Here is a 10,503-nt window from a genome sequence, read left to right on the forward strand (position 1 = left end):
GGCCAAAATCCAAATGCCATTAGTAAGCTTCAGGGATTGGTACAGCATGTCCTGCCCTTCCACATTCTTCTTGGCAATAGTATAAACATTGTTGTTTTGCAATTTGCTGGAGATGGTGTCAGCATTTAACTTAAGTTTCCTGAAGCATAAGGAGCTCTGGTAGCATAGTGGTTACCAATCGGGCTGTGAACCTCAAGGTCAGCAGTAGTAGTTGGAAACTACCAGCCGGTCTGTGGAACAAAGATGAGGCTTTCTGCTCCCTACAGCCTCGGAAATCCTGTACAGGGTCACTATGAGTCAGAACTGACTCGGTGGTACTTTAACAACATCAACAATCTGAAATTGAAACTCATTTTCATTGGTCATATCCTCCCATGTTGCAAGGAAGACCTGGCGTTTCATTATGCCATCTTCTTTAAAAAGAATATTGAGAGGGATGGGGCAGCTGAAGTAGGAGACCTCAATATTGTTTCTCACCGCCACCTGTAGGTTATTTAGAGGTTCCATCTTCATGACTGGGCCTAACGTGTTGAGAGGCAGGGAGACATCAATGATTTGGTTTGGCATCAGTGGAGTTTGGATCAGAAGAGTGCTGGGGATAACACCAAAGCTATTCTTGTTAAATTGGATGGCAAAGTCTGTCATGTGCTGCAGAGCTTTGTTGGTAAAATTCATTTTTTACATAGATGTACCCTTGGAAATGAGTGAATATTCCTGAAATTTCCAAGCCTTTACTGCAGGCAGCCAAACAGCCTTAGGAGCCACATATCCACCAGAAATCATGCTTATTCCTTTGGAACGTTCAAAAGTCATTCAGACCACTGCTGATCACAGCAGGAGTAGGTCAGGGAGCAAAGATTTCAGGCACTGATGATGGGATGAAGGACTGCCCAACTTCTGGGCTTTTTCCAATGTCTCTACCAAGGTCACTGCCAAGCAGGCTATCTAATCCTCCTCCCAATAAATCCACTGCTCCCATCTGCATGGAGGACACCTGTGGCAAATTGACTGGGGGACCCAAGTGAAGGTTCAAAAGGTCCCCCAGAAGGTCACCTTGAGAGGGTATGACCTGAGTCTGTTCCAGGTTGGTTGCAGTGGTGGTGCCCACAGGACTGTCACCAGCATCAGTACTTCCATGGTGAATTGGCAAGTGTTTGCAATGGATTACATGACTTCCTACAAAAGCATTGGGAGGTTTATGGTATATAGAAGCCAAAGAACCAATGTGGCAAATTAGTTCATCCAGCAGAGTTGGCTCAATAAGATCCGGTTCCTCAGAGATCAAGGGTTTCTCAGATAAGACTACTTCTTTTGCTGTGATAAGGTCTGTTGAGAGAAGTCATCAGTAAATATAGCCCCTGTCTCAAAGGTCAGGGTTATCAGAATCCTGTATTACCAAACTCAAGACTTGCTGGACCAGCTCCTGTGTTTCTGATGGTCTCTTAAGAAACAGCTTCCCTATGACAATAAGCAGAGTGAGCTGCACCTGGGTACTTTCATCATGGAAACTCTCCAGTAATTCAGCCACATTGTTAATTCTTTCAGTGTATTCTCCCACGATCCAAATCATAGCTTCTCGAACATCTGGTTCATCTAATGGGTTTAAGTTCTCACACAGAGTAACAATGATACTTTCATATTTATTGGGGTACTTGTGGAAGATGTCCCTGATGACAACAATTGCCTTTTGGACCACATAATTTACTTTAGTCTGGATTAGATCAAGCAAAGTGCTGACACAGTGCTCTGCAAATTGCTCCACCTTGATGGCACATTGTCCAATAACTTGCACAGCCTTACGAACAAAGTCAATATCTCCTTCTGTGGCATACTCCTTCAGCTCTGTCAGACCCTGAGCAATATTTATTTGGGATGCCAAATGAATCATGATGTCCGGTTTCTTGAGTTTAACATAGATGAGATCATTGTACTTCATAAAGAAAACTTTGATTTCTTGCTTCAAGATTTCAGGCCTTTTCTGGACAATTAGGTTAATGTTCTTCAAGGCAACGTACTGCACCTCTGGCTCCCCAGACAGCAAAGTGACAAGCGGAGGGGCTAGCTTCTTCAACGGCATATTGTAGTAGTCAGAGTCCTTGGGTAACAACTCTAGAAACTTCATTAAGACTTTTACTGCTGAAGAGTACCACTGCTGAGTTGGCATGAGATAGCTGGGGATTTATCCACTCATAAATACCGTGAGCCTTGTGGTCATCTTTCGAGTTGTAACTAGATAAGCAGTCAAGAATGAAAATCTGGCCCCATTCATTGTACTCATTCAGGGCTGTCAGCAGTTTACTAAAAATTTTGTGGATTCAGATTGAAGAGATTGCTGTTTGGGTGAGATTTGCTTATTTCTGATAAGGCTGCTACAGCATTAGCCACCATTACTGGAACTGAATCTGCTATGAGATCTTGCAAACAATCCAAGAATCTCTGATCTTCCACCATTTGGGCATTGATGTCCTGGAGCTTTGCCATACAGACAGCAGCTGTTTTCTGAACATAGGGGTCTTCATCCTTCACGCATTTGCAGAGGGGTACACAGAGATATTCTGTAATCTTGTTCACCTGGATGAGCCCATAGTTCAAACTGCCAAAGTTTGAATCAATGGATTAGGATCTTCACAGTCCTTCACAAAGCTATTGGCAGCCATGATGGCCATGTCTGGCAGACTCTTAGTTCATCAAATAGAGATACACAAGCTTCTTTAGTTCCAGGTTATCAGTCTGCATACTGCTCACTACATCTGGAAAGAGAGAACTAACATCCTTTCCCACGTCATAGCAGCAATCACTGTCTTCACAGCTTCCTTCCTCTTTTCTTTCTTTCCATTGTTGAGATCAACCATTAATTCAAAGATTTCTCCTTTTTTATTGATTGCGAAGTCAGTCATGATTTTGATTCTTTAACGTGCAACAGAGGTAAGGGCCAGGGAGACAGCAGCAGCCCACTCTTCAACACTTTAAAGAGGGTCATGTGCAACAGATTTGTCTAATGCAATATGTTATTTGATTTCTTGACTACTGCTTCCATGAGTGTTGATGGTTGATCTGAGAAAAAAGAAGTCTTTGATAACGTCAATATTTTCTCCATTTATCATGATGTTGTTTATTGGTCCAGTGACGAGGAATTTTGTTTTCTTTACTTTGAGATGCAATCCATACTGAAAGTTGTGGTTCTTGATTTCATCAGTAAGTATTTTAAGTTCTCTTCACTTTCAGCAAGCAAGGTTGTACCATTTGCATATTGCAGGTTGTTAATGAGTCTTCCTCCAGTCCTGATGCCACATTTTTCTTCACATAATCTAGATCCTCACATTATTTTCTCAGCATACAGATTGAATAAATATGGTGAAAAAATACAACTAGTTACGTATCTTTTTAATTTTAAAACATTTGGTGTTCCCTTGTTCTGTTTGAACAACTGTCTCTTGTTGTGTGTACAGGTTCCTCATAAGAACAATTAAGTGTTCTGGAATACTCAAACTTCACAATGTTGTCCATAGCTTGTCATGATCCACACAATTGAAAGTTACATAGTCAATAAATCACAGGTAACCACCTTTCTGATATTCTCTGGTTTCAGTCAAGATCTATTTGTCATCAGAAATGGTATCCCTCTCTCCACACCATGTTCTGAATCTGGCTTGAACCTCTGGAAGGTCTCTGTCAATGTATGTTTGCAGCCATTTTTGTATTGCCTTTAGCACAACTTTACTCACATGGGATGTCAAAGACATTGTCCAACGATTTCCACATTTGGTTTGGTCAGCTTTCTTTGGAATGGGCATAAATATGGATCTCTTCCAGTCAGTAGGCCTGGTAATTGTCTTTCAAATTTCTTGGCATAGATGAGTAAATGCCTGCAGTGCCTCATCAGTTTGTTGAAACATTTCAATTTCTATTCCATCAATTCCTGGTGTCCTGTTCTTTGCCAATACCTTCACTGCACCTCCGTCTTCTTCTTTTATGACCATTGGCTGTTGATTGTATTCTACCTTTTGAAATGGTTGAACATTGACCATTTCTCTTTGGTACAATGACTCTGTGTATTCCTTCCATGTTCTTTTGATGCTTACTGCATCATTCAATAATTTGCCCAGAGAATCCTTTAATAACACAAGTCGAGGTCGATTTTTTTCCTTCAGTCTCCTCAGCTTGAGAAATGCTGAGTATATTCTTCCCTTTTGGTTTTCTATCTCCAGGTCTTTGCACATTTTATTATGACATTTGATTTTGTCTTCTTGAGCTAGCCTTTGAGAATTTCTGTTCTCTTCTTGTACTTTCCATTTGCTTTAGCATCTCCATGCTGCAGAGCAACTTTCAGAGTCTCTTCTGACATCTGTTTTGGTATTTTCCTGATTTCTGGTCTTCTTAATGACCTTTTGCTTTCATTCTGTATGATGTTCATGATGTCATCCCACGACTCTTCTGGTCTTCGGTCTTTATTGTCTAATGTATCAAGTGTTCTTCAGATGATCTCTAAATTCAGGTGGGATATATTCAAGGTCATATTTTAGCTCTCATGGACTTATTTTCATTAACTTCAGCTATCATCTGAATTTGCATATGAGCAATTAATGGTCTGTTTCACAGTCTGTCTTTGGCCTTGTTTTGGCTGATGATGTGGAGGATTTCCACTGTTTCTTTTCATAGATGTAGACAGTTTGATTTCTGTGTAGTCTATCTGGTGAGGTACAAGTGTATAACTGTCTTTTATGTTGTTTTAAAAATGTATTTGCAGTGAAGAAGTTATTGGTCTTGCAAAATTCTATCGTGTGATCTCCAGCATGGTTTCTATCACCAAGAACATATTTTCCAGCCTCTGATCCTTCCTGTTTGTTTCCAATCTTTGAATTCCAATCATCAGTAATGATCAATACATTTTGATTGCATGTTTGATTGATTTCAGACTGAAGAAATTGGAAGAATTCATCAATTTCATCATCACTGCCTTTAGTGGTTCATGCATAAAATTGAATAATAGTGGTATTAACTGGTCTTCCTTGTGGTTGTATGGATATTATCCTATCACAGACATTGTTGTACTTCATGACAGATCTTGATATGTTCTTTCTAATGATGAATGTGTCTCCATTGCTCTTCAATTTGTCATTCCAGGCATAGCAAACTATGTATTTGTCAGATTCAAAATTGTCAATACCAGTACATTTCAATTCACTGGTGCCTAGGATATCAAAGTTTATGCATTCCATTTCATTTTTAATAATTTCCCTACATTCATGCTTTGTACATTCCTTGTTCTGCTTATTAATGGATGTTTACAGCTATTTCTCTTTATTTTGATTTGTGCTCCTTTGGCAATTGAAGGTACTAAGGACTTACTCCGTTCATGCCATCATGGTCAACTCTACTTTGAAGAGGCAACTCTGCCCTAATAACATTTTGAGTGTCTTCCAACATGAGGGGCTTATCTTCCAGCACTATATATAACAGTGTACCACTGCTATTCATAGGGTTTTCGGTTTTCAGTGACTAAATACTCAGAAGTAGTCTGTCTATCCTTCTTTCTTGTCTGTCTTTGTCTATAAGCTTATCTGACACCTGACCACTGTAGTTTACCCTGTTGGTATTTAAAATACTCATGGCATAGTTTCCAGAATCACAGCAACACACAAGCCACTGCAGTGTGACAAACTGATATACGAGTGGTGCTTACATGTACGTATACATGAATGATGGATAAGTACTCTAGGACATGGTCAGTTTGAACCCCAAGGTTGGCAATTCAAACTCACCAGCCTCTCTTTGGAAATCATATACAAGATCACTATGGGTCAGAATTGACTTGATGTCACTTAACAACAATAGCACATGCATGAATAATATATAATGCATGCATGCATTTTTCTTTTGACTTAGCTGTCTGAATCTACTTTGTCCCAAATCTTAATCTGTTGCTATCTCTTCAGAATTTTAAGATCTGTTTCTTTGCAAACTGATCAAATCTAGACATTATTTTTATGACTATACATTTACTTGCCTACAGTACTGTTTTGCTTCAAAATAATAAACAATTTAATTCATGAAACAATTTCTCTGACCAGAAATGTTTAGTAGTTGTCCATGCACTTTAGGATAGAGTTTATTGTGGCAAAGAAAGTCTATACATATAATCCAATTTGATATTTCATTATTTCTCAATAAAAAAACCCCACAACTGCCACCAAGCTTGTCTCTTCACTGTCTTTCAAAATGTTCTTCTAATGTTCAAATACTTGTTATTTGCTCCTTTTCTCAAATTATATTAAATATTTTAAAAATTATTTGTTGTAATTTAGAATTTTTATTGTGAAACATTAAAAAACCCATTCACGACAAAAGAGCATATTATGAGATTACAGCAATGTGTAATACTTAGATGTCGTTGTTGTCGTTAAATGCCATTGAGTTGTTTCAGACTCATATAGATCCTTCAAAGGGTTGCCAAGGAGAAGCTAATGAGTTTGAACTGCTTACCTTATGGCTAGTATTTACTTGACAGGTAAAATGCTGAAAATAAAGGACAGGTGTTTTAAACAATCATTTTATCAGTCCCCTCTGGCAGTGATTTTGTATTTGTAACCTGTAAATGAGTCATAGAAGTTCCTGGGTAGTGTAAATAATTAAGCTTACACAAATAGGTTATTGATTCAAACCTTCCTAGAAGATCTGCTAGGGCATCTCTGGGATTGTGCTTCTGAAAGGTCACAAACATCAAATTTCTACAGAATGATGCTCTACATTGAAATTGATGGGATTGTTATGAATTGGCATTCACTCAGAGACAATTAATTAGTGAGTCATGAAAACAACTTAATGGGTCACAATCAGCATTTAAATAATAACTAGAATAGAATAATAACTACAATATAAACTATCAGAGAACATTGATGGTAGTGGTTGTGGTTGTGTGCTGTGGAGTTAGTTCTCACTCATAGCGACCCTGGACAGGATTTCTGCAGCTGTAAATCTTCAAGGGAGAAGAAAGCTTCATCTTTCTCCTACAGAACACCTGGTAGATTAGAACTGCTGACGTTTTGGTTAGCAGCCCAGCTCTTAATTCACTCGGCTTCTCTTATATTCCTTCCCTTATATTTATGATTCTTATAGTGACTCTGGTAAAGGTAAATTTTATTGGATGAAATTTTGTGTGTGTGTTGCTATATGTCTATTTATTGACTCACTATGGAAGTGTATGTTAAGTCAAGAAAAAAACAAACATAAGTGTGTCACCGGCCACCAAAAAAAAAAGGGACACAAGCAAACATATAAAACCAAACTTTGAAGTCATTGTCCTTCAAAGTGCAAACCTAAAATGACTATCCATGACTGAAAATAGAGCCATTTAGATAGCACAGACTCAGTAACCCATCAAATCTTTGCTTCATAAAATCATTTCATCATCATTATGTAAAAGTCCTCCCCTCCCCACAGTTCCTACAGTGCCACACAAGGACTCTTATCCTTGTATTGTTGTTGTTGTTAATTGCCCTCAAGTTGGTTCCAACTCATAGTGGCCCTTTATAGGATTCCCCAGGAGCAGCCAGTGAGTTTCAACTGCTGACCTTGCAGTTGAAACCAACCTTGTAATCTAGTGCTTATCCTACATTGCCACACCAGAACTCCTATACTTATGCACATCATCCAAAATACTGTATACCATCATTCCCACCCTCAACTCTGACAGCTATTGTTCTTTTTACTTCATATTTTCTTTAAAATTTTTATATTGATATTCCTTGGTAAAAATATTTTAGACATTATCTTCTAATTTCCTGTGTTGTAGGTGATGACTTAAACCCAGCTCCCTCCATCAATATGTTTTCTCTCTCTTCACTATGGCTAATTTATATGCACCTATGCTTTGGTAGCGTAGTGGTTACGAATCGGGATGCGAACCTAAAGGTCAGCGGTTCGAAACTACCAGCTGCTCCGCGGGAGAAAGATGAGGCTTTCTATTCCCGTAAGGATTTACACCCTCGGAAACCCTGTACAGGGTCGCTATGGGTCGGAACCGACCCGACGGCACATAACAACAACAACAACAATGATACAATGAGTTTATACAGCTTTTCTGATCTTGATTTTGTTGGGTTGCAAGTGACTAGTCAACTTGTTATCCACATAAGCAGCTGCAAATGATTGTTCAATTTATGACCCACCATTTACTGAAATAATTATGACCTTTACTTGGATGGTTACAAATCCCACCTTATAATTAACATGGAGTATATGAAATAGCTTATAAAAAACAAACAAACAAATTAAAAAACAAAGCAAAACCAAAAACCTAAAATAGAAACCTTAGATATGGCTTCCTGATAGACCAGATTCAAGAGAGGACTCAGGGAAAGATGCTAATAAACCTAAGTTGTCTAGTAACCTGTGATAAAATGATAACATCTACAATGGTACCAGAAGTTGAGACAATAAACAGAACCAGATGGTGCAGTAGAAAGTGAAGATGGAATCCCAGCTGATAGAATTGACTTAAAGTCAAATTTTCCACATGAAGTCATGAAATATTCTGTTTGAAAGTTACTCATGAGTGAGAATAAATTCTAGCTTTCTGGAAGAGTTAACAGACACTAGTAAGCAGAGCCCCAGGATGGGGTGCCTCCCAAAACTTATCCTTTCAATATCTTAGTTTTTGTTTATATCCTTTCTCTGTATCATTCAATGTTATTATAGTTATCATTACAATTACATTGATTCTGTGATAATTCCAATGAATTATTGATCACACTAAAGAAAAGAAAGAGTGCCATTGGAGGAACAGCTGGAATTAGAAATGGTGAAGTTGGAGAACAGGGATATAGTTGCCTTTTGACTTCTAGGAACCAGTTTAGGGTTGGTTCTTAAAGTTAAAAGCTATTATTTGTTGTTGTTAATTGTGGAGTTGGTTCCAATTTATAGCGACTGTGTTTAGGGTTTCTGAGCATTGAACTGCTGACCATGTGATTAACAGTTCAGTGCTTATCTTAGAGTCACATCATCATAGCACTTCTCTGTTACTTTTTACTGGAATTAATGTTTGTGCCCTTTCTTTGTGGTTCACACTTTCCAAGAAACTTCCTAAAGAGGGCACATGAAGTTTTTGATTGCTTGTATACCTGGAATATGTTTCATTTTTATTGTTAAACTTGAAAATATAGAATTCTAGGTTGAAAATAATTTTACTAATGATTTTGAAGAATTGTCTTTTTTATTATAGCTTTCAGTTTGGTCACAGAGACTTTCACTGATATTTGTACTATTAATCTGATATATGAGACCTATTTTTTTCAATATAATATTTTGGAGTTTTAAAATCCTGTATTCTGAATTTTCTCATGATTTGCCACGGTGTAGGTCTATTTTTCTCTCATTTATTGTTCAAGAGATTAGTTACCCTACTTAATATAGGATCTTGTGCATTATTATTTGGTTTTGTTAAAGTATTTTCCTGTGTTTTGCCTGTCCTTACTACACCTTATTTTGTACATAATTCTGTTACTTAGTGGACTGTCATACATTTGAATTGATAATTTAAAATCATCATCATTTTCTATTTTTCTAATTTCTTTTAATTTTATTTGTAGATTTCCTTCAAATTTCAATAATTATGATGAATTATTTCAACCTTTGTTGTTTTGAAATTATCAAGAGTTCTTGGGAATTTATTGTTCTCTGTTGATTCAATTTTTATAGCTTTTCTTTTCTTTATTTTTTCATCTCTATCTCTTAGCAACTTTCATTGTCTTCTCTGGCTTATTTGTCTTCATCTTTATTTATTTATTTTTTTAGTCCAAAAGACTAATGGACCATGACAACCAAGGCCTTTATTACTCCAAGACTAGAAGAACTACACGGTGTCCAACTATTATCCACTTGGACCACAATCACAATAGAATTCCTTGACAGAATGAGAGAAAAATGTAGAACAAACTTCAAAATCACAAAAAAGTCGAGACTTACTGGCCTAATAGAGAATGGTAGAACTCCCAAGACTATGACTCATTTCAGCTCACGACTGTCTAGGTTATTGATCTTTATGTGTTCCATTTCATTTTTCACAACTTCCAATTTTCCTAGATTCCTACTTCATACATTAATCATTCCAATTTTTAATGGATGTTTTCATTTATTTCTTCTCAATTTGAGTTGTGCCCCATAAGAAAATGAAGGTCCCAAAAGCTTTACATCATTTATGTCATTAGGATTAACTCTTCTTTAATGAGGCAGCTCTTCCCCAGTCATATTTTAAGAGCCTTACAACCTGAGGGACTTATTTTCTTGCACTGTATCAAACAATGTCCTACTGATATTCTTACAGTTTTCAGTGGTTAACTATTCAGATATAACCCACCATTCCTCCTCCTTCTTCTTCTTCTTTTCTATTGTTTGTTTAAGATTTTTATTGTGAATTGAGTGATAGTTTATGTGGGAGAACATCAGTTTTACACACATTGTTTGATTGCAATGATTACAATTCCCTCTGTGCATGATCATTCAACA

At 37.3% G+C, this 10,503-nt stretch overlaps 1 pseudogene; it reads right to left on the reverse strand.

Annotated features, from left to right (window-relative positions):
* Positions 1–2,897, reverse strand: part of LOC102813554 — a 42,180-nt pseudogene extending 39,283 nt beyond the window's left edge.
* Between the last annotated feature and the right edge of the window lie 7,606 nt (positions 2,898–10,503).

This window comes from Chrysochloris asiatica, unplaced genomic scaffold (genome assembly GCF_000296735.1).
Source record: "Chrysochloris asiatica unplaced genomic scaffold, ChrAsi1.0 scaffold00068, whole genome shotgun sequence".
Lineage (NCBI taxonomy): Eukaryota > Metazoa > Chordata > Mammalia > Afrosoricida > Chrysochloridae > Chrysochloris > Chrysochloris asiatica.